Consider the following 8,196-nt stretch of genomic DNA (forward strand, 5'->3'; position numbering starts at 1 on the left):
TATATATATATATATATATATAACCTCAAAGTGTAACAACTAGTGCCTAATGGTCAAGAAATTAGAAAATAGTGTTTGGCAGCATTTTCCTTGAAACATATCAATAATTGGCCCAAGATAATGTAATAAAATATCAAAATTTTCATCTTTATAAGCCAAAAAAGGGTTCTACTTCCCTTACTTGTCAAGCCCTCTTTACTAATTTCTAGACCTTTTTGTTAATTGTTCTCTTCCACTTTCAACTATGTCTATCATTGTAATAACCAATTTTCTCCTCATCTTGTTGGCATACTTAACGAATTCAAATGACATGTCTTACAATAATAACAATATCAATAATAATACAAATGAGGAGGTAAAAGGTATATTTATGAAATATGGTTGGTGGAGCACAGAAAAATATATAATGGGCTAGGAGAAAAAGGGAAAAGATTCAAGATTTTTAAAGTTAATTTGAGGTTCATCGAGGAACATAACAACTCGAAATCAGATGTATGTGCTAGGATTGAACCGGTTTGCTGATCTCACGAACGAGGAATATAAGACCATGTATTTGGGCCCGAAGAGTGATTCTAGACACCGCCTTATTATGTCTAAGAACTCTAGCCATCGCTACGTTTTTTGGGCTAGTCATGTACCGGAATCGGTTGATTGGAGGATGAAAGGTGCAGTTGCCCTTATTAAGAACCAAGGGAGTTGTGGTAGCTATACTTTTTTAATTTTCAAGTCAATATTGTTATACTTGCTAAGTGTAGGATGTAACCTTTCTGTAAATATTCCTAACTAATTAAAATATATTCTTTCTAATAGCTTCAACTTTTACATTATGCATGATATCAGAACAAATAGGAGACCTGAATTCGAGTCACACTGTCATCCATTAAAAAAATAGATCCGCACATGCATACTTCGCTTATCAAAAGAATCATGTTTGTACCACTACTAGAAACAAAAGTTTTTTACACCGTGAATTAAGGAGAAATTTGTGCAATAATATTTGATGTTTCCACTCATATCTCATTGAACAAACTCACTGGGAAAATACATGATGGGAAATAGATATTCATGATCGATTCAACCAAAAATATATGTGGAAATAAATAGTGAACAATTTTCATTGGAAAAGTAGTGATCTTTTAAATAGTGCACATAAAAAAAAGCGCGTTGAAAACACAAAAAATTACTCCTATATAAATAAAAGTATGATTTCTCTAGCATTGTTATCAAAATTACTCCTATATAAATAAAAGTATGATTTCTCTAGCATTGTTATCAATATATGGCTTTCATAGAGGTGTTTTGATCATTTTGATTTACAAGGAGCTGTTGGGCCTTTTCAATAGTGGCTGCAGTAGAAGGCATAAACCAAATAGCAATAGGAGATGTGATCACCTTATCTAAGCAAGAATTAGTAGATTGTGGCACAACGTATGATGATGATTTCAATGGTGGCCTAATGGATTATGTTTTTCAATTTATTATTTCCAATGGTGGTATTAACACTGAATCTCACTACCCTTACAAGGGCATCGACCACATATGTGATCTTATTCGGGTAGGTTTATAAATTTCAGTTAGATATTCGAATTATAGTTTGTTTAATTCAAATTGAGTATCTGACCACATTTTAAGTGAAACAGACAAATAATTCGAATGTCTAGATAAAATCCTCAACTCTTTCTATCTATGAAGCCTCTACTATTACAGAAGGATATCTGGACAAAATACGCAACATCTCAAAATTAATAACTACAAGATAAAGGCGAAGTCCTTAGGAATATAAGAAGGCTCACCAAAGGTGGCTGAAATCTCATATGACCTCAACGAAACGCCTATTGATGATCCTGAATACCTGTATTTGCATCATGAGACAATGCATGCCAAATGGCTCAGTATATGGAATGTACGATTCTAAAGCATAAACATAAGCTTGAACTGATACAAAAGAAACATACTTACCTCTTCTCAACTCACTCAACTAAATAAAAAATAGTTCAACCCAACTTAGAGAAAATAGGGCTTAACTATATAATAAGATACTCGACTCAGTGAAACATAGTTCAACTAAACTTAGAGAAATAGGTCTCAACTCAACAATAAGATACTCAAGGATAAAGCAACAATAAAAGATGCAATATCTGGAAAGCTTTTAAACAATGGATAATAACTTAGTTTTATTCAAAATACAATAATAACTCTTATTTGTATGTAAAGATAAAAATAACTCGGTTTGGGAAATTCTCTAACCGAAAACCATCGTTATGAGCTATGTGATTATACAACGTCTAGCCCATGTTGCCAAAACTGTCTTATACTTTGCCAGGGTATATAACCTACTAACTAAGTAGATCCACTAGTTTATGCTAAAAAAACAATAAAGAATCATCTAAAATGTATGAACTTTTCTATTAACATTGGCTACATTGTTTATGGGGGCTGCGAGTTGTCTGAACTCTCCCTCATATCAGTGATCAATACTAATCCCAAAATATAACTATATCATATGTTCAAATGCATAACTCTTTATGTGTTTTGAGATTAGTACTAAAAAATCTCTCTTAAAAGATATGGTACTCAAACTGCTCAAAACTCTTTTGGAAATCTCAGTTTCCTCTCATATTAAATGTAAAATATTAAATCTTGGAAATACTTAGATTCCATATATCATTTTAAAGAAAATGAACTCACCTCTAGTCTTCAGTGCTCAAGTCTTTAAAACAATTTCTAAAAAGACTTCTTAAAATAAAGTTCATGCCAATTATGGACATAAACGACTCATTTCATAACTATGCATAGAACTCAATACTTGGAACTCAACAACTCCATAACTAATGGAGTCAATGATACTACTCATCTCAAGAATGCTCGAGTTGTAGGGCTTCTGCGAAATTATGGACATGAACGACACAAATCAAGGACCTTCAATGGTAACATGTAGTAGTCCCATGATTAGTAATATAATACTAAAACGATCAGGAACTCAATACTCAAGACTTAGAACTTGAAGATATCACTCTTCTCAAACAAAATTAAGTTATGGAGTTCACACGAAATTATGGGTTAGAACGACTTGACTCAATGATCTCAATGGCAATGTAAACACATGAATACATTCTCCTCCTTCTCATACTCACTTAATTGAGTGTTGAAACAATTTAAAAGTAATTGTAGAAGACTCCTTGAAAAGACTCATAGGGATTTTCTCAAACTTTACTTAAGCCGATAGTTGATCTCGAAGGATTCACAATTTAAATCAAAGACTTTCTTGCACTCTACTCTTGACTCTTTGCTGAATTTAAATTATAAATTCTAGGATTATAACTTGATATATATTATTTCTTGATGATTGGATGTAGGTTGAATATTAAAAATCACTAAGAGAGAGAATACATGTCTTGAAAGATTGAATACAAAATGAAAAACAGAGGCGGAAAGGACCTGACCTCCCTGGCACAGCAGTGGCGCACCGCCCCAGACCTCATATGACTGAGGCTGGTCTTGGGCGTACTGCAAGTGCATGGCGCCAGGACCTTAGGTGCTATAGGGGCGCGACACCCCAACCATATTTCAAACGAATCTGACGAACTTTTCTTCAATTATTTTCCGGCCCTACCTTGTCTAAACTCGAATGATTTCCTAAAAACTATTTTGGATCCTTAACCCAGCCTAATTACAGAGAATTCTACACCGAAAACCCACCAAGAACTACAGGCTTTTGCAACTTTCACCTCAAGAACTCAACAAGAACTTCATTATTAAAAACGAAGCACAAAACTTCAAGAACTCAATAAGATTATCAATATACTCAATCTCATGGATGAAATTCATAAAATGAACTCATAATTGGTGTGGGTGAAACAAACCCAACACTATGTACCTTTTAGGATAAAATCCTTGGCGAAATCCCTTAAAGAATCACAAAAATCTTGAACGCTCTTCCTTTTCTACTCTTTTTCTCTTCTTGAACTCCTCTCAAAACCCTAAGCCTATTTTAAGAATGACTAAAACTAATTCCAATCAGTTTATACTCCTAAAAAACTTACTAAAATGTTTAAATCTAATTGAGTAAGGAAAAATACCAAAATACCCCTCATATTTTCTGGGAACTTTCCTTAATTGAACAACCTGACTTCAAACAGGCATATCTAAGAAAAAGGATTCCAAGACATCTCATTTGATATCTTATGGGCCTCCTAACTCATCCTGTGCTAAAATTTATGATCGTTTAAAGTTGACCCAAAACGTAAAAGAACTTAGGAGTGACTTGAATGAAATCTCTTCTAAAACCCTAAGAGTATTTGGATTTATGAAATCTGACTCAAATCAAATTTGTCCCAATATTACTCAAATTCGTTTGAAGCTGATTGGGTAAGAAAAAGACCAAAATACCCCTCATATTTTCAGGTAACTTTCCTTAATTGGACAAACCAAATTCAAACGGTTATATCTCTCTCATACGAATTCAAAAGTTAGTAAACTCTCATTGAAAAGAGGACTCCAATATCTTTCATTTGATATCTTATGAGTCTCCTAACTAATCTTGTGTTATATGTTGTCGTTTCAAGTTGACCTTAAACATAGTAGAATCTAGGAATGACTTGAAGGAATTCTCTTAAGTTCTTTTTGACACTCAAAGTTCTACATCTAGGGACCATTAAACTTAAGTATATTTTAAATTCCTTGGTAAAAGCTTACTCAACAAAGAATTTTCGAGTCTTAACTCAAAATTTTTCTGCGATGTTACACTTTCCTAGTATCTATGGTTGGTTAGTTATGGTGAGTGTCTACCTAGACTCATCAAGGAACCCTCCCCCCCTCAACCTCTTTTTTTCCTAGTTGCATTATAATTTTGTCTGGGGTGAGATTCCGATAGGGGTTTACTAGTGTTGTAGCTATTCTGATGTAAGATTGTTGGATGTGCTAGGGTTACATAATGCTGATTTGATGTAAGATGTTGAAAGATGCTAAGTGTTTGTGTGGCCATTCTTGTCACGACCCAGGGGTTCACCCTAGATGTAACATGATGTATAGGACCCAAAGAGACCCCATACAAGACACTTAGCATTCAAAACATAAGAAATAGAACAAAAAAGGTAAAGACAACATTTGAAGTTCTAAAGTATTATAAATGTAAAGCGCAAGTCTAAACACTTTATCTCAATAGCCATCTAATACAATAAAATGAAATTAGGCCTAGCCCATACATCATGTACAAAACATAAAATAAGAAAGAAACTAAGAATAATGGAAGTCTATTATCACGCTCCGAGCCTACACCCTGAATGTAGCCGACACTCGAAGACCATTGTTGATCTCGAATGGACCCTTGGCCTAGCTTACATAACTCAGCGGAAGACAAAAATCGATAACTATAATGATCAAATTTAACTGAACTGATAAAGCATACTAACTAAGAATGTAGTAAAGGTTTAAAACATCCATATGGTCAAAATTGGAAACCTAAAGTCTTAAAAAATAGAAAGAAATGGAAAAGACTAAATGAATAATATCTGATTGTCTATCTATGAATCTAAAACTGAGATGGATGTTGGGACAGACCCCACAACATCTTATTAAAGAAAATCGTGAAAAACAAAACAATAAAAGGAGTCCTCCGGAATGTAAAGAGGCTCACCAACTGACTTTGGAGTGCTCAACTGGATCAACGGTGCGTCGGATGCCGATCCTCGTTACTCCGTCTGCATCATGATACGATACAGGTCAACTGGAATTAGTACATTGAATGTACGAGTATGCGAGTTGGAATGCTAAAACAACTTAAGCTTGAAAAGAGTAAGAAGGAACACTTACCTTGGTTGTACTCAACTCATGAATAACATAACTCAATAATACTAATTCATTTGAATATAAAGCAAGTACAATATAAAGAAAAGTTGTTTAAATATATGCTGTAAATTCTGAGTGTATACAAGGATACAAATAACTCTGAGATGTATGTAAGAATACAAATCAACTGATGTATATATATAAATAAAGTTAACTTATGTGGGAGTTTATCTAACCGGCAACAATCACTTAAGATATATAGTGATGATACAACGTTCTACCTCACGCTGCTAGCACATCTTATGCCCGGACAGAGTTTTAAGACCACTGCCTAATGGATCCACTAGTCTACTGTGAAAAGGGTTCATCTAAAAAGTATGACCCATTTCTACCCATGATGACTACATGGTTTTATGGAGATGCGAGTTATCTAAACTCATGCTCGTCCCCAATTCGGTGCTCAATACTACTCCTTGAATATATTGGCTCTTATATTTTTAAGACATACTTCTTCTGTGATTTGAGATTAGTGCTCAACAACTTGGATCAAAGGCTATCTTGGAAATCTCAGTTTCCCTGCTTGCTTCTTTTTTATAAAGATATAACTCTTTTTCTGAAAACTAGCGTGAAGGCTATTTGGAAAACTCAGTTTCCGTTCTTGTTCAAATGTGAAAAAACATTTCTGTTAAACTTCTTTGAGAATACATAGTCTCCATATATTTCTTTGAAAGAATAACTTCAAATGAATACTTTTTACTTAGCTTGAAGCTTGAGTCTTTAAACAAAGTTAAAAACATTGCTAAAGACTCTTAAAAACTTTTAAGAACTTTGCTTTGACTTGCTTCTTTGACTTTTAGACTTAACTCTTAACTCCTTTGACTTTGATCATAAAATTCCTTGAATTGGATTATGGATTTGAAGGTTCACGATCTCATGGTTATGGATGATTTCATGAATTTTAGATGTACGTTAGAGTGTTGGAATCAACTAAGAAACATTGGTACATCACTTAGGAACTACTACAAAAAAGTGGGGAAAGAATGGGGAGAATTCGCGTTCTTGGCGCTCAAAGAGACGCGGGGTACCAACACTCGAAGTTTATAGAAATTTCTGTGGTGCTCTGGCTGGCGCGACGCGCCAGAGGCCAACGTTCAGAAGAACTTTTGTGGTGCTCAGGCGGGTGTGGCGCCCCAGCCCTTGTCGAGAAAATCTCCAACTTTTCTCCTTTATTTTTCATCTCTAAACCCTCTAAACTTCCATGGTTCTTTTCCCAAAAACTTAGGATCATTAGTAACCTCAATACCCAATAGATTTAACTCAAAAAAAAAAAAAAACCCGGAAACACGAACCAAATCAATACTAGGCATTTAACAACTCAACCAACAAGAATTCAACAATGTTCTTCAAGAAGTTCACATACTAACATGTAAACAATTCACCAATCACTGATTGAAACAAGTTTGGTGTGTGGGTGAATTAACCCAACACTAAATCATCTCACATACCTTGATAGAGATCACCCCGATGAATTCCACTCACAAAGCTTGACGTTCTAAGTGAATTCTTGACTTCTCTCCCTTTCTTTCTTCTTTTCTCTCTTCTCCAATCCCTAAGAGTAATTCTAACTTTTCCAAACTGAACTAATTTAGTTACACCCCAATAATCCCTAAAAACAAATTCGGAAATTATTTAGAGAAAAGACTAGTTTGCCCTTACTTAAATCCGAATTGAGACTTTCCTCAATCCAAAATCCAACTTTCTAAAAACGGCGTGGAAAGATTATTCCAACATCTTTTCACCCATATCCTGAAGCACCTCTAACTCATCCTGACTTAGAAGTTATGGCCATTTGAAATGACCAAAACTCACTTTCTTAACAGAATATTTCCCATATTTTCCATTTCTCTTTCCAAAAAATGAATATTTTTAATTTTTTAGCTTATTCTTAGCTATTTTAAGTTGCGAGATATTACAATATCTCCCATTTGGGAAAACTCATCCTCTAATAAAGTTACTCTAACTATACTTAGGGTAGCAACATCAAGTTGAAACACCCATAAGAAAATACAACCAAACAACATGTTCAGTCAAGATTAGATAGTACTAAGAATAAAATTAGCACCTTAGTCTGCATTTTCTCCGGGTTCAAAGAGATCTTTTCTTCATGTCCTCTTTCGCTTCCTAAGTAGCTTCTTCAATAATTTGGTTCCTCCAAAGGACCTTGACTGATGCTACCTCTTTTGTTCTCAACTTGCGAAGTTTGCGATCTAGGATTTGCACTAGAATCTCCTCATAAGACAAGTTATCTTTGATCTAAATATTCTCAGTTGGAATGATCAAGGAAAGATCACCCATGAACTTCTTCGACATGGAGATATGAAACACCGCATGAACTGCTTTCTAACTCTT

At 34.4% G+C, this 8,196-nt stretch overlaps 1 pseudogene; it reads left to right on the forward strand.

The window, feature by feature from the left end:
• Positions 1 to 310: 310 nt before the first annotated feature.
• On the forward strand, positions 311 to 1,567 carry LOC114076396 (annotated as a pseudogene).
• The last annotated feature ends 6,629 nt before the right edge of the window (positions 1,568 to 8,196 follow it).

The sequence above is a fragment of the Solanum pennellii genome, chromosome 3, assembly GCF_001406875.1.
Source record: "Solanum pennellii chromosome 3, SPENNV200".
Classification (NCBI taxonomy): Eukaryota; Viridiplantae; Streptophyta; class Magnoliopsida; order Solanales; family Solanaceae; genus Solanum; species Solanum pennellii.